General features: G+C 34.6%; 1 pseudogene; it reads left to right on the forward strand.

Moving 5' to 3' along the window:
* Positions 1 to 13,708: 13,708 nt before the first annotated feature.
* Positions 13,709 to 15,477, forward strand: LOC147410931 (alkane hydroxylase MAH1 pseudogene; annotated as a pseudogene).
* The last annotated feature ends 3,531 nt before the right edge of the window (positions 15,478 to 19,008 follow it).

Consider the following 19,008-nt stretch of genomic DNA (forward strand, 5'->3'; position numbering starts at 1 on the left):
CAGATCACTAAACAGGTGCAACCACTCAGGTGAGAATCATGGAGAAAATCTAGGAAGATATAAGGGCAGAAAACCCTATATTGTAAACTATTCTCTCAAAGTCAAGAACTATTTCAGTCAATCAAGTACATAACTCAAAGAGAAGAAAGTTATACAACATCATTTTCTATATATTTGATTGTCAATCAAAGGAGATCACTTGGGCAAATGAGTATACTGAGATTGTGTCGTCATTTTCATCAAAATCAATAAAATAGTTCGTCATTTAATTTTGTAATTCCAAAGGTAGGATCATGAAATTTGCCATGTTCATTAACCCTTGTTAAATTCCCATTTAAATAACTTTTCTCCCGTCAAAGAAACTAGCTTTTGGATGAATGTCATGGATGTGGTTTATTACTTAATAGTTATATACTGATCTTAAAAAAACAGAATCTTAATTTTGTGGGTATCTTTAATTGAAAACCTGATTTTTCTTTTAATAAAACTTTAAAAATAACCTAACCACATGGGAGGCTGATTTGGCCATGGGGGCTACCTCTTCATTATCGGACTCGGCTTATATTTACACACCAATTTTGAAAAAGATTCAATGGACTTTATAAATAAAGTTTTGGAAATATCTCGATATATTGCCATGATACTAGAGAGAGGCCTGGCAATTATAGAGAGAGAGAGAGAGAGAGAGAGAGAGAGAGAGAGAGAGAGAGAGAAGGCAATGAGTGTCCGATGTGGGACTAAACTCAACACACCCCTGCATGTGTGGACCGCAGACGTAGAGGAGAGAAATGCCCGCTCTGAGACCATGATAAATTTTGCAAAATCAAATGGCAATGAGTGGAGAGGCCGAGGGGGTTACAAGGAGAAAAACAAGGCAATGAGCGTCCGATGTGGACTAAACTCAACATTTATATTGAAAAGTAAAATAAACATTTTTCTTTCTAGTGGATGACATAAATTATCATGAGAACCTTAATCACCAAATAGTCAAATTTAGGAGTCTTGACAAATTTAGGCTCATTTAATTACAGAGTCATAGCTAAAATTTTAGTAAATGGATTAGCCATTTGTTTACCCTCAGTTGTTTGTTAAAATCAATCCACATTTACTATGGATCATCATATTTCTGATTTTAAGCTTTTAACTCATATATTTTTTATTCTTATTACTGAAAAAGGGTTTATTAGAATTATAATTTTTTTATCCAAAAAAAGTTAATAGAAATTTGATTTTAATTTTAAAGAAGAAAAATTTTAGGGACAATAACCACAAAGACCTATATTTTGAAAATATGCACCAAAAAGTCTCTTCTAAAAAAATATGGACTCTTCAGTACTTTTTTTTTCATATATTATTCTAAAAAGGATTTTTAAAGTGAAAATATTCTAATCTGCCTTTCAACAATTTTCGAGATTTAAAGAAACGTGTTTATTTGAGAATATTTGAGGCACTTCTATGTTTTAAAATTAATGATGAGCCCCTTGACTATGGTCATCTCTTGTAGAACAATGAAAAAAAGATATAAATGAAAAAAATCCTTATTTTTTCTTCCTAAAAATCTTTAACTCACATAAATGATGATGATGATGATGATGACTATAACAAAAGTTATGATGGAAATGAGTATGGTCGTCATCATCATCAAATTGATTTAATAGGTATATTAGATTTATTAAAATATATAAATAATTTTTAATAATTTAAATATAATTTAAAAACTCGACTTGAATATTCATCGAAATTGACTCAACTCAATAATTAGCGAGTTGACTTAAATGAGTCAAATAAAATTTTATTGCATTTATGAATATTTATTTTTCATAAATAAAAATATTTATTTTTTATTTTTCACAGAAATATAATAGCCAAATTTTTTATTTGACTCGTTATATTTTTAAATTAAACGACTTTGTAAAGTTGTTAAAAGGGTATTTCAGATATTCTTCGTAGGTTAATATTTTATTAAGTGGAACTTAAATGGTCCGTAATCTTTACTAGGGGACTATTTGGTACATATTCTCAATAAAGAGTCCTTTACAGTCATTGTCCCAAAAATCTATATAATAAAGCACTACAGTGGGTCCCACTCCACTACAGTTGGGGGAGGGGGGTGGGGGGGCAGATAAATCTCCCAATCCAACTATATGTAGTGGAGTGGAGTCCACATTAGGGGTGTCAATGGGTCAGTTCCAATTTGGTTCCTAAGGCACTTGAAACCATAACCATATTATATATATATATATGGGGACGGTTCGAGGGACGTGCTGAAAACCAGCTAAAAAACAGATGTTTGAGAGACGTTAGATCTACGAAAACGGACGGCGCAGATTGTGCAAAACATCATTTCCAACTAAAGAAACTCCTTTTCTTTTATTTACAAAAAACTCCCTCCTCTTTTCTGTTTTTTCAAATTTTTTTTTTTTAAACTAACATCTCTGTTTTTTCGTTTTTTCGTTTTCTCTCTCGACAGACGAACTCTCGACTGAAAACCCATTGTTGTTGTTTCAGTGCAAGACCAGGCCCCAGTGTCAACTAATTCAGAAAGCAATAGCAATAAAGAAATTCACCTCCTGAAGACAAAGGATATCTATTTTATATCTAGTGATCTCACGGAGCAGATTTTCACGACGGTATTCCCATGTAAGCATACAAATCAGAAAGGATGTTGTAGGATAGCACACTAAACGTTCCAGCAACAGAAGACGGCGTTTCCAATCTGAAGTTCCTACAGCCCTCCAACGGCCCAATTTGGATCATGCCGCGAGGACGAGGACAGGTGCATTGATTACATGATCAGTGACTATGAAATGTACTGGGGCCAAAGGATTTCCCTGTTTGCAATCTACAGCTACAGATTCTAACATCAAGATGTAGCCAAAATCATTTCTTGAGGGCACATATGTGTTTGAAGAGCCCACCTTAAGCCATGAAACATCTTCTCCCTTCACCGTAATTGCTCTATTGTGTACTGGGCCATATCCAAAACCAGACCAAGAGCCAACGGATGGCCAAGAGCCACAAGTCCCAAGCTCTCCCGAAACCATATTATCACCATTGAAAGTCTTATTTGTTGTCCCAGCAGCCTCAAAATGGCGTGCACGGTGGATCAACCATGTATCAAAGAAACACTTCGAGACGAAGATGAATAGAGAAGAGAGATCACTGAAGTCTCAAAGGGTTCGTCGAGATGAAGATGAACATAACAGAGTTGTTAGATTTAGTTAAAAAAAAATAGAAAAACTGAGGTAGTTAAAAAAATAGAAAAAAGGAGGGAGTTTTTTGTAAATAAAAGAAATGGAGTTTCTTTAGTTGGAAATGACGTTTTGCACAATCTGCGTCGTCCATTTTTGTAGATCTAACGTATATTTTTCAGCTGGTTTTCAGCACGTCCCTCGAACCGTCCCCTATATATATATATAGGGTAGCGTTCAATGGCTAACTTTTTGGCGAAACATTTTTCAAAACATGAGTTAGAAGTTTTGGAATGGGCTGATTTTTTTGTGAGGATGATCTCTATGGTGAGGCGATCATCCTCACCAAAAATCAGCCCATTCCAAAACTTCTAACCCATGTTTACAAGTTGAAACATCATGGACCGTCCATTTTTTGTAAACTATTTTTGATGGGGTTAGAAGTTTTGGAATGGGCTGATTTTTGGTGATGATGATCTCCTCACCGTAGAGATCATCCTCACAAAAATCAGCCCATTCCAAAACTTCTAACTCATGTTTTGAAAAATGTTTTGCCAAAAAGTTAGCCACTGAACGGGACCCATATATATATATATATATATATATATATATATATATATATATATATATATATATATATATATATATAGGGTCCCGTTCAATGGCCAATAGTTTGGCAAACACTTTTTCAAAACATGGGTTAGAGGTCTTGGAATGGACTGATTTTTGGTGAGGATGATCTCTACGGCGAGGAGATCATCCTCACCAAAAATCAGCTCATTCCAAAACTTCTAGCCCCAGTTTACAAGTTGAAAAATTGTGAACCGTCCATTTTTGGTAAACCATTTTTGATGGGGTTAGAAGTTTTGGAATTGAGTGATTTTTGGTGATGATGATCTCTTCACCGTAGAGATCATCCACACCAAAAATCAGCCCATTCCAAGACCTCTAACCCATGTTTTGAAAAATGTGTTTGCCAAAATGTTTGCCAAACTGTTGGCCATTGAACGCTACCCATATATATATGGGTCCCGTTCGGCACCCAACCATTTACCCAACAATTTGCCCAACATGTTTTGTCCTACATGGTTTAGAAGTTTTGGAATGGGCTGATTTTTTGTGAGGATGATTTCTACGGTTAGAAGATTATCCTCACCAAAAATCAGCCCATTCCAAAACTTCTAACCCCGTCATAAATAGTTTACAAAAAATGGACGGTCTACAATTTTTCAACTTGTAAACATGGGGTTAGAAGTTTTGGAATGGGCTGATTTTTGGTGAGGATGATCTTCTAACCGTAGAAATCATCCTCACAAAAAATCAGCCCATTCCAAAACTTCTAACCCATGTAGGACAAAACATGTTGGGTAAATGGTTGGGTGCTGAACATTTCCCTATATATATATATATATATATATTTGTTTTGATTCTTATCAATTACGATTTCATTTGGTTCCAAAATAAATGAAAGTGAAACTGAAACCACCAAAAACACGATTACCCATCAGTTTTGGTTCTCAAAATCAAATATAAAAAAATAATTTAAATCATTGTAAAACATATTTCCTTTCAAAATATTAACGTATTATCTACAAAATTATTAAGTTATTTATAATTTGTTATACTAAATATATAAATTAATGATTTTTTTTCAAAAATAAAAATTTATCTTCCTTAAAAATAGTAAACTTTTAAAAGTGAGAGCTCATTTTAAGGTCTCCATAGTTTATATGACATAAATGAAGAGTTTTATGTAACATGCATAAACTTTGAAATAAAAGGATATCTTAAATTATTTATAATATAAAAAGAAATGACAAAATAAATTGATTCCTGGTACCCATGAGATAGAACCTAACAGTTCTGATTCCTATCAATTCTATTTCATTTTAGACACGGCTCTAATCGATTCCAATAAAAAGTGAAATGGAACTAGGGTTTTCAATTATGTTTCTAGTTCAATTAATTGGGTACTCATTGACAACCCTAATCCACACTATCCACTTTATTGCCTTTCATCGCCATCCCATTCAACTTTATTTCCCCCCCCCCCCCCTCTTTTCAATAATATCCCTCGAATTTTGCTTTATTGCCTTTCTCCTCCCATTTTCTTAATAACAACTTTTCAGCTTATTATTTTACCTCTATAACCTCAATGATATTTAAGAATACCCGTCCACCTTCATTATTTTTCCACGTTTACCCCTTAATCCTATAGAGGATGCATTATAATAATTTTAAAGAAAAATAAAAATATTATTTACAAATTTACCTAAAAATTAAAACAATAGATTGGTCAAGAATTAATTGGAAGAAAGTTTGGAAATTAACTCTTTAAAATTTTATCCGAGCCAGATAGTTGTCAAGGCTGAATTGGCATTCAATTATAGCTTCACAAAATCATGAAATTATAGCTAGGCTCGCCCTCTCTATAAAGGGTCACAATCAAATAATTAATAAATCACAATCAAAGAATTAATAAGGTGTGATAACTAGTTATTTGGTTGGTTTTTCAACTACCTAAGCCTCTTTTATTTATGAGGGATGCTACTACCCTGATCCATAGTACTTAGTAGTACCTCACATAGTACTCAGTGTGATAACTAATTGTTTGGTTGGTTTTTCAACTGCCTAAGCCTCTTTTATTTATGAGGGATGCTACTACCCTGATCCATAGTACTTAGTGAAAGCGCCTTCAATCTGCGGGGTACGCGGATCCACTTTTGATTTTTGAGGTTTGGGAGTCGCCACCTAGTTATTACGATCTAGAAACCAAACATCGACTCGAAACGGATAAAAAAAATACTGAGTCTGGGGATCACGTTACGGGGTTGGAAGGTGTTAGGCACCAACCCCGTCCGGTAAACGTCAGTCTCTACTAATTCCCAAATAAAACTACATGGCTAAAAAGATCTTTAAAAAACTAAAAGAAATTTACCTTCACGAACGTGACAGTTTTGTTCCCTCAAATCTGATAGAACAGCTCCTCGTACAGCACTCCTTGCTTCGTTTTACTACCGGATTCGCTTCAAATCTACAAAACGAAATATCTCCTTCTTAGATCTGATATTTTCTGATTTTTCTTTTGGATTTCTAAGTGTTTTTTAAGAATTTTTAGGTATTTTTTGAGCTAAAGTTGGGTATGGATGTTAGGTAAGGAGTTGAGGCTTCAAAATTAAGGTTTATGGGAGGCTAGGGAAGCTTTTTGACCTACTTTTCTTAGGGTTTATTTTTTGAAACGAAAATAGGGTGTAGAAACCCCTATTTATAGATTTTTTAAGTACTTTTTAGATAGAGTTAGTGTTTAATTAGAATTGTTTTAAATAGAGTTAGTGTTTGATTAGAATTACTTTAGAATAGAGTTATAATTAATTAGAATTATTTTAAATAGAGTTATAGTTTAATTAGAATTGTTTAAATAGAGTTATAGTTTAATTAAAATTATTTTAAATAGAGTTATAGTTTAATTAGAATTATTTTAGAATTTTGACTTTTAGTCTCACTTGATTGACTTGATTTTAGGATTCTGACTTGAGTCTTACTTGATTGACTTGACTTTAGGATTTTAACTTGAGTCTTACTTGACTGAGTTTAATTTTAATTAGGATTTCACTTTACATCAATTAATGTTTTAATTATTAATTTCAAAAATTTTAATTATTAAAATTGTGAAATTACCGTTTTACCCTCGGAGAGAACTTTTTGCGTTTTAAATCGATTTTCAATGTTCCAGGATATTTTGGAATCTATTTTTCGTAAGGAATTCGATGGAATTATTAGTTTGTGTCATTTATAAAAAATTTTGTGCGAAATGATCATGAACTTTATTAGGGGCATTTTCATAATTTTATCGAATTTTGTGAAAATTGGCGAAATGGTTTATTTGGTTTCAATTTGTTATTTTATGTATTTGACAGGGTTTTCCTAAGTGTAATGTAGGCTTTAGGGATGTTTTGAGGTTAGGGGTATTTTGATAATTTGGTCATTCTTTAGTGATTTTTAACGTAAAGTTTCTTTTTGTCTGCAAGATGATGATTTCTATATTTTTGAGGTTATATTTTCCTAGTGTAACGTAGTTTCTAAGGTTTTGTTGGTTTGAGATACCTCATCCGGATTTCTGAAACATATCTAGTAACAAATAAAGCATTGGAATGATCATCCATCATTGAGAATCGTTGTGATCAAGTTGACGAGTTGATTAATCAGGCGAGTACAAAAATGGGGTGTCTACAGATGCCCCTCTTTGACAGAGGGTTGAAGCAAACTAGATAGCAAATCTATTTTGGCAGATAGTGCGATATCCGAATGCCAAAGCTAGTGACAGTTCATTTTACAGCCTGATTTAATAATTCGTCGGGACGTTCGGATTCTTAAGCGTAAAACTCTCCTCGAACTAAAGTTGTCAGGTCCTCAAGCTTAAACTCTCACTAACAATGTCAGATCCTCGAATTTTAGAAAATTCTCTTTAACTAATGCAAAAGTGCACGTGTGTACAATAGTGTGATGCTTATTGAGTAAAAATGCGTCAGGTCCTAGAGATATTCTCTCACTGACAATAATGATTTAAAATTGAAATGTGCTTATGCAACGAAAGCAATCATGGCAAGGTTGAAAAATAAGGTAACTAGAGTCATAACATTGTAGGAACTTCGTTAAATCTTATTTGAAATTCTTTTTTAGAGTTCGAAAAACTTTAAGTCTGGTTTATCAGACTTGAGCCTATTGTAGCCACGCTTCTCGGGCTAAGGAACTTAAACAATCTTGTTAATTCATTGTATAATTCAAAAAAGTTGGAGTTTCGTTTCTCGGACTCGAACTTATTAGAGCCACGTTTCTCGGACTAAGGTTTACAGGAACTTAAACAATTCTGTTAATTCATTCTATGATTCAAAAAAAATTGGAGTCTCGTTTCTCGGGCTCGAACTTACTAAGCCACGTTTCTCGGGCTTAGATTTACAAGAACTTAAACAATCCTGTTAATTCATTCTATGATTTAAAAAAAGTTGGAGTCTCGTTTCTCGGACTCGAACTTACTAAACCACGTTTCTCGGGCTTAAATTTATAGGAACTTAAACAATCATATTAACTCATTCTATGATTCAAAAAAAAAAGTTGGAGTCTAAGCCACATTTCTCGGGCTCAGATTTATAGGAACTTAAACAATCCTATTAATTCATTTTATGATTAAAAATAATTGGAGTCTTGTTTCTCGGACTCAAACTTACTAAGTCACGTTTCTCGGACTTAGATTTATAAGAATTTAAATAATCCTATTAATTCATTCTATGATTCAAAAAAGTTGGAGTCTCGTTTCTCGGACTCGAACTTATTGGAGCCACGCTTCTCGGACTGAGGTTTACAGGAACTTAAACAATCCCGTTAATTCATTCTATGATTAAAAAAAACTTGGAGTCTCGTTTCTTGAACTCGAATTTACTAAACCACGTTTTTCGGACTTAGATTTATAGGAATTTAAATAATCCTATTAATTCATTCTATGATTAAAAAAAAAGTTGAAATCTCGTTTCTTGGATTCGAATTCACTAAGCCACGTTTTTCGGGCTCAGATCTATAGGAACTTAAACAATCTTATTAATTCATTTTATGATTCAAAAAAAAGTTGAGTCTCGTTTCTCGGACTCAAACTTATTGGAGCCACGCTTCTCGGGCTTGGATTAATTAAGGACTTGATATTATCAAACTCAAAGATTGGGAGATTAGGCCTTTATTGGCTTATCATGTATCTGGATTCATAATTATCATTGGGTTTCGTTGAACTTTAAAGCTTTTATAAGATTTTCCTTTTTATCATGTAATTAAGAACAAAATTTTGGAATCACAAAGACTTTCAAAAATGCCCATAGTTTCAAGGTTGGCTTTAACTAAAACTTTAATATGAAACTAATGGAATGGATTGCACAAATAGGTATGAACTCTGATATATGATAGACAGAAGAATCGGCATTCCTTTAAATTTTCAAGACTTTTAAGATTATCATATGTGCAATAAGGAATTTGATCATTTTCTATTGAGAAATGTTTAAGTTGAACTTAATATCTTGATAATTGTTCGAATAGAAGATCTTTCTATTCAAAGTGGTCGATGGTTCTATATCTTCCTTTGGTGAACACTTGAATAAAGAAACATACTCCTAACTATTCTACAATGTTCAAAATGACTTCTGAGTTTCTTCGACTTCAACATTATTTTCATCGAATGTTGTGGCTTGAATGGTTCTACATTTCCTAGTTTCTACAGAAGCTTCCTTCTGAAGTTTTCTTTTTTATGAGACTTTTTCCCTAATTTGATGATGCCTTAATTTTACCTAGATCGTCTCTTTAGGTTTTCAATCTAGCGAGCTTTGTTTTTCTTTTTCTGATGATACATTGATTTTTGCCTAGGTTGCCTTTTCAGGTTTTCAACCTAACAGGCCTTCTTTTTTTATAGTTATGCCCTAACTTTTATTAAAGTCACCCTTTTGGGTTTTTAATTTAGTGGGTTTTTTTTCTTCTTGATGATCTTGAATAACCAACTCAACAATGTCTTGGTTCCTTGCATCTTAACCGAGTCAATTAGCATTCAGGATGACTTTATAGGTGGGCTTAGGATATGGTTTAGAAAGAAAGGGTAAAAGGCTCGACTTCCTAAAATGCCCCTAATCTAATATTCTCTTTTTTTGTCATTCTTTTCTGTAAATTCTTTTGACTTTTTTTTTCTAATGCCCCTAGTTTGGCATTCTTTTCTTCTCTGTCAATTTTTCTAATGCTCTAATTTGGCATTTTCTTCTTTTGAACCTTTCCATAGGGGATTTTCCTTTTGGATGACACTTTTCTTAAGAGAATACACATTTTTTGCGTGACCGGACCTGAAGTAACTTCTCAGATTGCCTACGTACCCCAAATATTTATTTTTCTTTTGGGATCAGGTCAAAATGTAGTTCATACTAGACTTCCCTCCCGAGATTGGTTGGTATGATTTAGAAAGAAGAGACTATTGATTTTTTTTAAGGCTATAAGGGACTAAAGAAGGTTATTTTTTCTTGGTAAAACAGGAAAATGGTTCAATCAAAAAATGTCTCCTTTGGTGAAATGCTACTTGATTTGGTCAAGATTTTGAGAACTCGATGTCTTGATTGCTCTGTCGAGTAAGGTCTTCTTTTGAGAAGGAGTAACTTTAGTTTTCTTCTGAAAAAGAGTAATCTTCAGTCTTCTTCTACGAAATTGAATGTGATTGAGTTTTTTATATTTAACTGTTCAACTTTTCTAGAACTTCCAGAAAATCTTTTATTCTTTTGTGAAAGAGAACTCTCTTTTCTCGAGTAAAAAATATGATGAATCCATTCTTATAAATCTTTGCATCTTTATCGCTGGTTTCAACTACATCATTCTTAATAAGCTTTGACTTTGAAGTCCACCTTCGACTTTATGTCTTGATTTATTTTGGTGCAATCTATTCTAATGAGACCATGCAGGAATATTATTGAATTTCTCAAGTAAATTTATTATTCTCTTATGTTCCCCTGAGGATAATGTATCATCAATTTGTACTTCTTGAGTGTACTCTTTAATTCTAATATTTATTAAGTTTGATTAGTGAGATCTAAGTCAATCATCATGCTAGATATTATGTTCAAATCATTATTACACGCATGATAATCAGAAGCTTCTATATTTTATTGGAATTGAAAAATATAGACTGACAAACTCGACTAAAATTTGAAAGTTGAAAAAAGACTAACGTAACTGAAACAACTAACTGGATTTAAATATTGACGAAAACTGGATTGAAACTCAAAGAAAACTCAAGGACAATTATCTACAAAGAGATAAGGTCATTTTGGGTAGATGGACTACTTGGACTTGGCATTGGTACTTTGAGTAGATGACTCTTTTGAAGGACCCAAAATAACATAGATGAGGGTTCAGAACGTTTAGGGGCACTTAAGATTAACCATCAATTCTGAAGGTTTCACTCTTAACCACATGATTAAAATTTTGATATAAATTAGTCCTCCGGTGGAAAATATCAAATTCAAATACACTATAAGTTATAGTGACCAAGAATGTGAAAAAGATTAGTCACGGGTCTACCCCTGATTAGGATAGAACCTTTGATCAAATAAATTAATTTGATCATAAGATCGAATCGTTCTATATAAAGTGGTCTGGATCTTTAAAAGTGAAACCAATTAGTCCAACTGATTTGGTATTGATTAGTTTGATCCATTTGTCAATTGGGCCAACTAGTTTAATTGATTCAAATTGATCTGTACATTTCACCGATTGGGTCGGACCGATATAGTGGGTTTAGTTTGAACAGTCTGGATCAGTCCACCCACTTACCTGTTGGTTGGATTAAATAGAGCAACCCGAGAATACCCACAGTCAGTTCAGGTCGTGACCTATAGGAAGGTTTCTAGACTCTAGGTTTACTGCGTGCAATGAAATTTATCTGGTCACCCTTGTCCAAGTACACCTATATACCTCTCGAGCCGTACTTAATCAGACGGTACGTGGTGACTTGGTTTGATATACCGTATATGTGATAATCTAAGACTTCAACTCACTTCTCCGAAGTAAAAAACAGTCAGTTTAATCCCCAGATCAGAGGTGGCGCGCGATACTTGAGCAAAGACACTCTTAAATCACCTATTTTTTATAATAAACATAATTTATCCTCCTAGTACCGTAGTACATCGGAGCAGGATCTTGCTTAGGCACTGGTTTTGACCAAGAAGTGTAATTGATGTACTTATATTATCTTTGATATACCTATGGATACGAGTCAGGAGTTGTAGCTTTCATAAATGGTTTGGCATCCCACGAAGGGACCGACCACGTACTAGTACTACATTGACAATCGGGACATGTAACTGTGCGGTTTACAATAAGTCAAAGGCTCAGGTCACTCCAGCCTGAGTGCATCAATATACCTTTCAAAGTCACCTGATCAAACGGTACTGATGCCCTAATTTTATATACCCTAAGGTACGTGACTGGAGTTGTGGATTTCATGAATGACATCGCATCTCCGAAGAGACTGGGCTATGCACTAGTGTCACATTGGCTATATGGGACATGCAAGAGTGCAAAGCAATAAATGTGTCAGTGGTGTGTGCAAAACAGGATGGGGTGTGCCCGAGGGGTTTTCAAACAAATGAGCCCATAAGCCTATTATTACATCACAGTATTGATACCACATGAATATATACCAATCCAATCACATCATTAAGATAAAAAATAAGCACATATATCAAGATCATGGCAATATTAGATAGACATTCAACACAATGACTAATCATCGGATTTGATTGTTTGAACAAACATACAATTCTTAGTCCAAACCAAAAATATTTTTTTTTATGGTTCAATCAAGGATTATTTTGGGTGACCCTAACCGAATTGAGATTCAAAAGAATATTGAACTAAGTATGGAATGATAATTGTTGGAGATAGGGAGTTATGAATTTTTATTTTTATTTTTAAATAAATAAAAATTCAATTCAAATTTTTTTTTTAAATTGTTCTTTTTTTTAAGAGAAAAACCGAAGATTGTTTAAAATAAAAAATTTTGAAACAAAGAAAACTTTTTTTTTTTTTTTTTAAATGTTTTTTTTAAACATTTTTTTTATTTTCTTTTTATTTTTAAGTTTTTTCTTTTTATTTTTTAATTTTTTTAAACGTTTTTTTTTTATTTAATTTTTTTTAACGTTTGTTTTTTTTTTAACTTTTTTTATTATTTATTTTTAAAAACGTTTTTTTTAATAATTTTTTTTTAATTTTTTAATTTTTTTTAAACATTAACTACGTTTTTATAAATACACCGTTATTCGTATGGTATAAATTAATCAAAAAATTCTTGTATTATTGTTTATGTCATCAGCACCACATGCCAAAATGGTGTTGGTCTATGAGCTAACAATCACTCTAGGGTTGTGTGCCAGGAAGAAAACATTAAGTTTTGATGTTTGAAAAGTTATGTGCTAAGCTATGAACCAATGGCAGGATGCCATGTGTACTGAAAAATTTACTAAAAATAAAACACTTAAACTGCTCCTGGAATTTTCTCTCAGTGGCCAGTCACTTTTGCTCATTTAATACACGTGGCATCGTGCCATTGGTTGATCAGCGTAGTACATAACTTTCAAAACAGTAAATCTCAGTTCGGTAGAAAACGGCTAGGTTCGGAGATTGATGTGTTTAATTAAACTCCTAACATTCCAAGTGGACACCATTTCTACTTTTTATGAACGGGACACCTTATTTGATCCTGATTCTTTATAGGAAAATGCTGAAATGACACAAACGGAGACACAAAGGTGACACAAATGACGTGGTGGCGCTCACTTAACCGTAGATGCTTTTTACTCATATCTCGCGGAAAAGCATCTAAGGTTATGTGTGCGCCACCACATCATTGTGTTACCTTTGTGTCTCCGTTTGTGTCACCCCAGCACAACTCTTCTTTATAAATAGGCCCCTTCATCCTCACTTGTAATCACCAACATAATAAAAAAAACACAATATGGAGTTCTTAAAGAACTGGCCTCAAGTTTGCTCAGCCTTCCTTTGTTTAATCTTTGTGACTTGGTACCTCAAACACAAAAGCCAAGCCATAGATTACTGGCCTTTCCTCGGCACACTTCCGTCCCTCATATGGAACTCCAACCGCTTTCCCGAGTGGTTGACCGAGGTTTTTGGCTCCCTTGATGGCCGTGGTTCTTTCTTCATTGATGGCCCCATATTTTCTAAACTTAGGTACCTAATCACTTGCAACCCCCGAAATATTGAGTACATTCTCAAGACCAATTTCTCCAATTTCCCCAAAGGCCCAGATTTCAATGAGGTATTTGACATACTTGGCGAGGGGATATTCAATGTCGATGATGAAATGTGGCTATCGCAAAGGAAGATGGCGCACTCTTGCTTCTCTTCGATAGAGTTTCGAAGCCTTGTAGCTAAATCAAGCAAGAAAGTAGTCTCTGATTCACTAGTACCATTCTTAGCTCATGTGGCTAGAAAAGGGTGCACCATTGACTTACAAGATGTGTGTAAAAGATTTGCTTTCGATACTAATATGAGTACTATATTCGGGAGAGATGAAGGGTGTCTATCTATAGATCTCCCAGCTTATGAGTTAGCTGAAGGGGTCGATGATGCACAAGAAGCCATACTTTATAGGCATGCGATACCTACGTTTTTGTGGAAGTTGTTGAGATGGTTGAGGATTGGGAAAGAGAGGAGATTATCCAAGGCATGGAGAACTATAGATATCCTCCTCGGCAAATACATTTCTGCGAAGAAAGAAAGCTTGCGTAAAGGAGTAGAAACAAATGATCTATTGGCTACTTACATTAAGTCTCTTGATTATTCATCGAAGAACGACACAAAATTCCTAAGAGATGCCATGTTGAGCTTGTTTATTGCTGGCCGGGACACAATTGCATCTGGTCTCATTTGGTTTTTATGGTTGGTAGCCGAAACACCATGTGTGGAAGCGAAGATCTTGGAGGAATTAAAGCTTGTAGTGTTGATGAAGAAGAAGAACGTTAAAGATACCGAAGTTAATGACATAAAACCACAATGGGTATTTGATGCGGATGATTTAAAGGGGTTAGTGTACCTACACGCGGCTTTGTGTGAATCACTAAGGCTATATCCTCCACTTCCTCTCAATAGCAAAGCTGTTTTAGAAGAAGATGTTCTTCCGGATGGCACCATCGTTAAGCCAGGAATGCAGATTATACTCTCATTCTATTCTGAGGGAAAGATGCCATGGATATGGGGAAAAGATAGCTTGGAATTCAAGCCAGAGAGATGGATAGATGATGAGGGGAAGCTTAGCCATGAATCCATGTGGAAGTTTTTTGCCTTCAACGTAGGGCCAAGAACTTGTTTAGGTAAGGACATATCTTTTACTCAGATGAAGTGTGCTGTTGCAGCTATACTTTTCAACTTCCATGTTGAATTGGTGAAAGGTCAGCGAATTGCCCCAAAACCATGTATAAATCTTCATATGAAGAATGGTTTGATGGTTAAGATAAGAGAAAGGGCCAGTACTCTTCCCTAAGATATTAGGGCCTTAGAGAATGAGATGTATTGTACCTATAAAGATGACAAATAAGGTGTACAGTGGTGCATCAAATCATGTTTTAGGGTTGAAAGAATCAGCTAAATATTAGAATATTTAGATCTGATATTAGTCATTAGATCAGATTTCATCTTTTGTTTTTACTATTGTAATGAATATTTAGATCTGATATGTATCTCAGTGAGTTTAGATTTTCATGCTTCTTGATAAAATCAGGAATTTGGTCTCTAAAAACAGTTGTTAGTTTATGTTCAATTAACCAACCAACTACTCCAAATGACCAATCTGTTAAAGAGGGGGAGAACTATGAATATATGGTCATAAGATTTAACTGGGGTATTGTGTCGACACACTCGAGAGTGGAGGAAGATATACACTCAACACTCCCCCTCATCCATAAAGGTGGAAAGAATCAAACCCATAACCTATACAAACATTTTCTACCCGAAAATTCAATGGGCTGAGACCCATGAATTTTAGAAATCGAATTTCGACGGTCAATGTCTGTCAAAAAATTTCATGTTCCCCAGATTCAATGGCTAAGAGTCGTCAAATTTATCCCGTCCTCCATTAATTAGACGATTTCGGCTCAAGGAAAAAAAATATTTGACAAAGAAAAATTAGACGCCTTTGTCCGTTGAATTTTATGAAATTTGACTGCCTTGGGCCGTCAAATATGGATTTTTTCACATTGTGGAACCTAAGCTCTGATACCATGTTAACCAACCAACTACTTCGAAATATCAATTTGTTGGAGAGGGGGAGAACTATGAATATAAGAGGGTCACGGGGCTTTAACTGGGTTATGACACACCCAAGAGTGGAGGAAAATATACACTCTAACATGTTCATTAGTTTCTTATTTTTTTTTTTCTTTGGAAATAATTGGAGAAGTATGTACTCAAACAAACAAATTGATAGATGAGTTACTCTCCAGAAAAAAATTGATAGATGAGAAGATATTTCTAGGGGGATTCCCATGGAAAATGAATCCCATAAGCAATCTGTATTGATTCTTGGAAACTTGTTTTCCCTCCCATAAGATAAATTTAGAAGTCCAACTCAAAACCAATTGGCTATTAGTGGAGAGGCTAAGGAGATTATAAGGAGAGAGAAAATGCAATGAGTGTCTGATGTGGGACTAAACAATCTCACTCAATACTTTGAAAACACTATACCTGAAATTACAGAATTTCAACCAAATGTGTCACTGTCTTCATTCAATGGGCTTTGTAATGATGAGTTGGTTGATACGCACCTTTTATGACAATTAAAGGAATGTCCTTCATTCCTTCTCGCTCATCTAACTGGACTATATTGATTCGCTGGCGTGGGGGCATCTTTCAATGTTAAATTGATAGAGCCCATGTGAGTTGAGTACCCTATGATAACTCTCCAACAACCTTTCCATCCAATGGTACCATGGTACAACATCACCCACAAAATAGGTGGAAATGATGGCCACCATTTGCTCCTCTGATAAATAATGAATTTTTTGTATTAATCAGCAGTGTATATCCATGTTGGGGGGTCATTTTCATCAATCTTTGTAAGTTGATTTTGATGGTTGTTGCACATTTGATGCTCGGCTATTACTAATTTTCTCAAATCCATTACATGGTGGTGTGTCGTATAGGGCTTCTTAATCATAAGATGTACATCCATCACCATGTTTTCCCATCTAGTATTTTTTCTATAGTTATATAGAAGTTTTAAGATGTTGACATGGTAATCTGTAACTCGTCCAAGTTGCGTTCTAGCTCACCTGGGATGTCCCAAACTCATTGTAGGGCTTGGTCAAGAACTTTACAAGTCAAATACCATCTCACCATTGGTTCCCAGATCGACTGCTCTTATACCAAATGTTAGGATATAATAGGTATCTCAACAATTTGGCAATTATAAATTAATTCTTATGCAAAGACTCAATTTTTGAAATGTATCCAGCTTATTTAAATGTCTACGTACAATTAACTAACTATTTTCTACAGTTAATCTTATTTGAATGACCTAATCAAAATTGAAGACACCTAAAATTCTTGAGGATTACATCTCCGAATTAAATTAAAAAAATAAACCCTACTATATGAAAAAAAGGGTAAATTCAAATTTACCCCTTTTTAATATGTTTGATTGTAGGCAATGCCTCCCAGGAGTAAAATAAGATGAGAGCCCTAACAAATTATTTATGAAAAAGAAATTATTTTCTTTGTAAACTTCTTATATTGTAATCTCTAAATTATTATATTATCAATGGAAAGCTTCTCTAGGTGGTACATTGAAATCATTCTGATGCAAATCTCTCACTTTGATTTTCTTAATTAAAAATAATATTTTCATGGCATCAGAGCTTCTATTTTTATTAAGAGACATTTTCATCAGTACTCATGGCATCTTCCTCCCTTTCCTCCATGCAAATGGTGTCTATTAAGTTTAATTCTCATAATTGTATATCTATTGTAGAAGTACCAGATTGTAGAAGCACCGGTCCATAAACGAGTACAGAGATTATTTGACTTTGTTAATTGAAATTTCTCTCATTGGTTTACTCCCAAGCTGGTAGAGAAGAAACCAATCCTGACTTTCTTCAATGGAAGACTACAAACCAAGTTGTGTTGAACATTATTAATTCAACACCAACGAAAAGCAGTCGAACTCATATAGTTGACTCTACATCTAGAGAGGCCTTGCTTACTCTAGATTATGTATTCGCTCAGTCCTCAAAGACTCGAGAACTACGATTTCAGCATCAACTTCAACAATGTTCACATGAGAACCTATCTACCGGAGAATATATACCTACATGAGTTTTAAAAAGAATGTGATGCACAATGAGCGATTAGATAGACGATGTAGGAACCAAAAATATCTCCTTCCTAGGGATTAGCAAAATTACTACTTAGATCCATTCTAATCCGATCCAACTTGTAAACCCAATTTGAAAATGAAGGTGGATTGGCCACTTTGGCTGACCCCTCCCATCTATTGTTCTCTCTAAATGGTTCAGCTATCTTGCCCAACCCCTCTCTTACCTCCTTAAAGAGGTTCGGCCACCTTGGCCGATCCCTCCCCTCTTCGTGTTACTACCATAGTTGATCCCTCTCTATTTTCATCCAAAGGAGGTTCAGCCTCCTCAAGGAGCGACCCCTTGCTATTACATCCCAAGGAGGTTTGACCTCTTTAAGAAGCCAATCCCTTGCTATTTCCCCCAAAAGAAGTTTGGCCTCCTCAAGGAGCTAACGCTGTCCTATTACATCCAATGGAGGTTCGGTCTCCTCAAGGAGCCAACCCTTTACTATAACAATCCAAAAGAGGTTCGATCTCCTTAAGAAGCCGACCCCTTGCTATTTCATCCAAAGAAGGTTCGACAACTCTAAGGAACTGACCCCTTGTCACATCATCCTAAGGAGTTTCGGCCCCTCTAGGGCATTAATCTCTTATTATAACGTCCAAACAGGATTCGATCCCCTAGGGAATCAACCCTTATCTGAAACACTTAAAGTGATTCGATTGAGTTCTCTCAGCAACAACAACTAATGTTTCTTCTCTTTCTCCTACTCCTACTCAGTAGCTAATGCTATTATTTCTTCTCTTTCTCCTGCTCCTACTCAATAGTTGATGTTACTACTTCTTCTCTTTATGTTCCCCTGCTTAGTAGTTGATAATGATACTACTTGTAAACACCCCAATTTGCATGGGTCCATCTCGAGAAAACCTATAAAAATG

Source organism: Akebia trifoliata, chromosome 1 (assembly GCF_017979445.1).
Source record: "Akebia trifoliata isolate Shusen 1 chromosome 1, ASM1797944v1, whole genome shotgun sequence".
In the NCBI taxonomy this organism is placed as follows: domain Eukaryota; kingdom Viridiplantae; phylum Streptophyta; class Magnoliopsida; order Ranunculales; family Lardizabalaceae; genus Akebia; species Akebia trifoliata.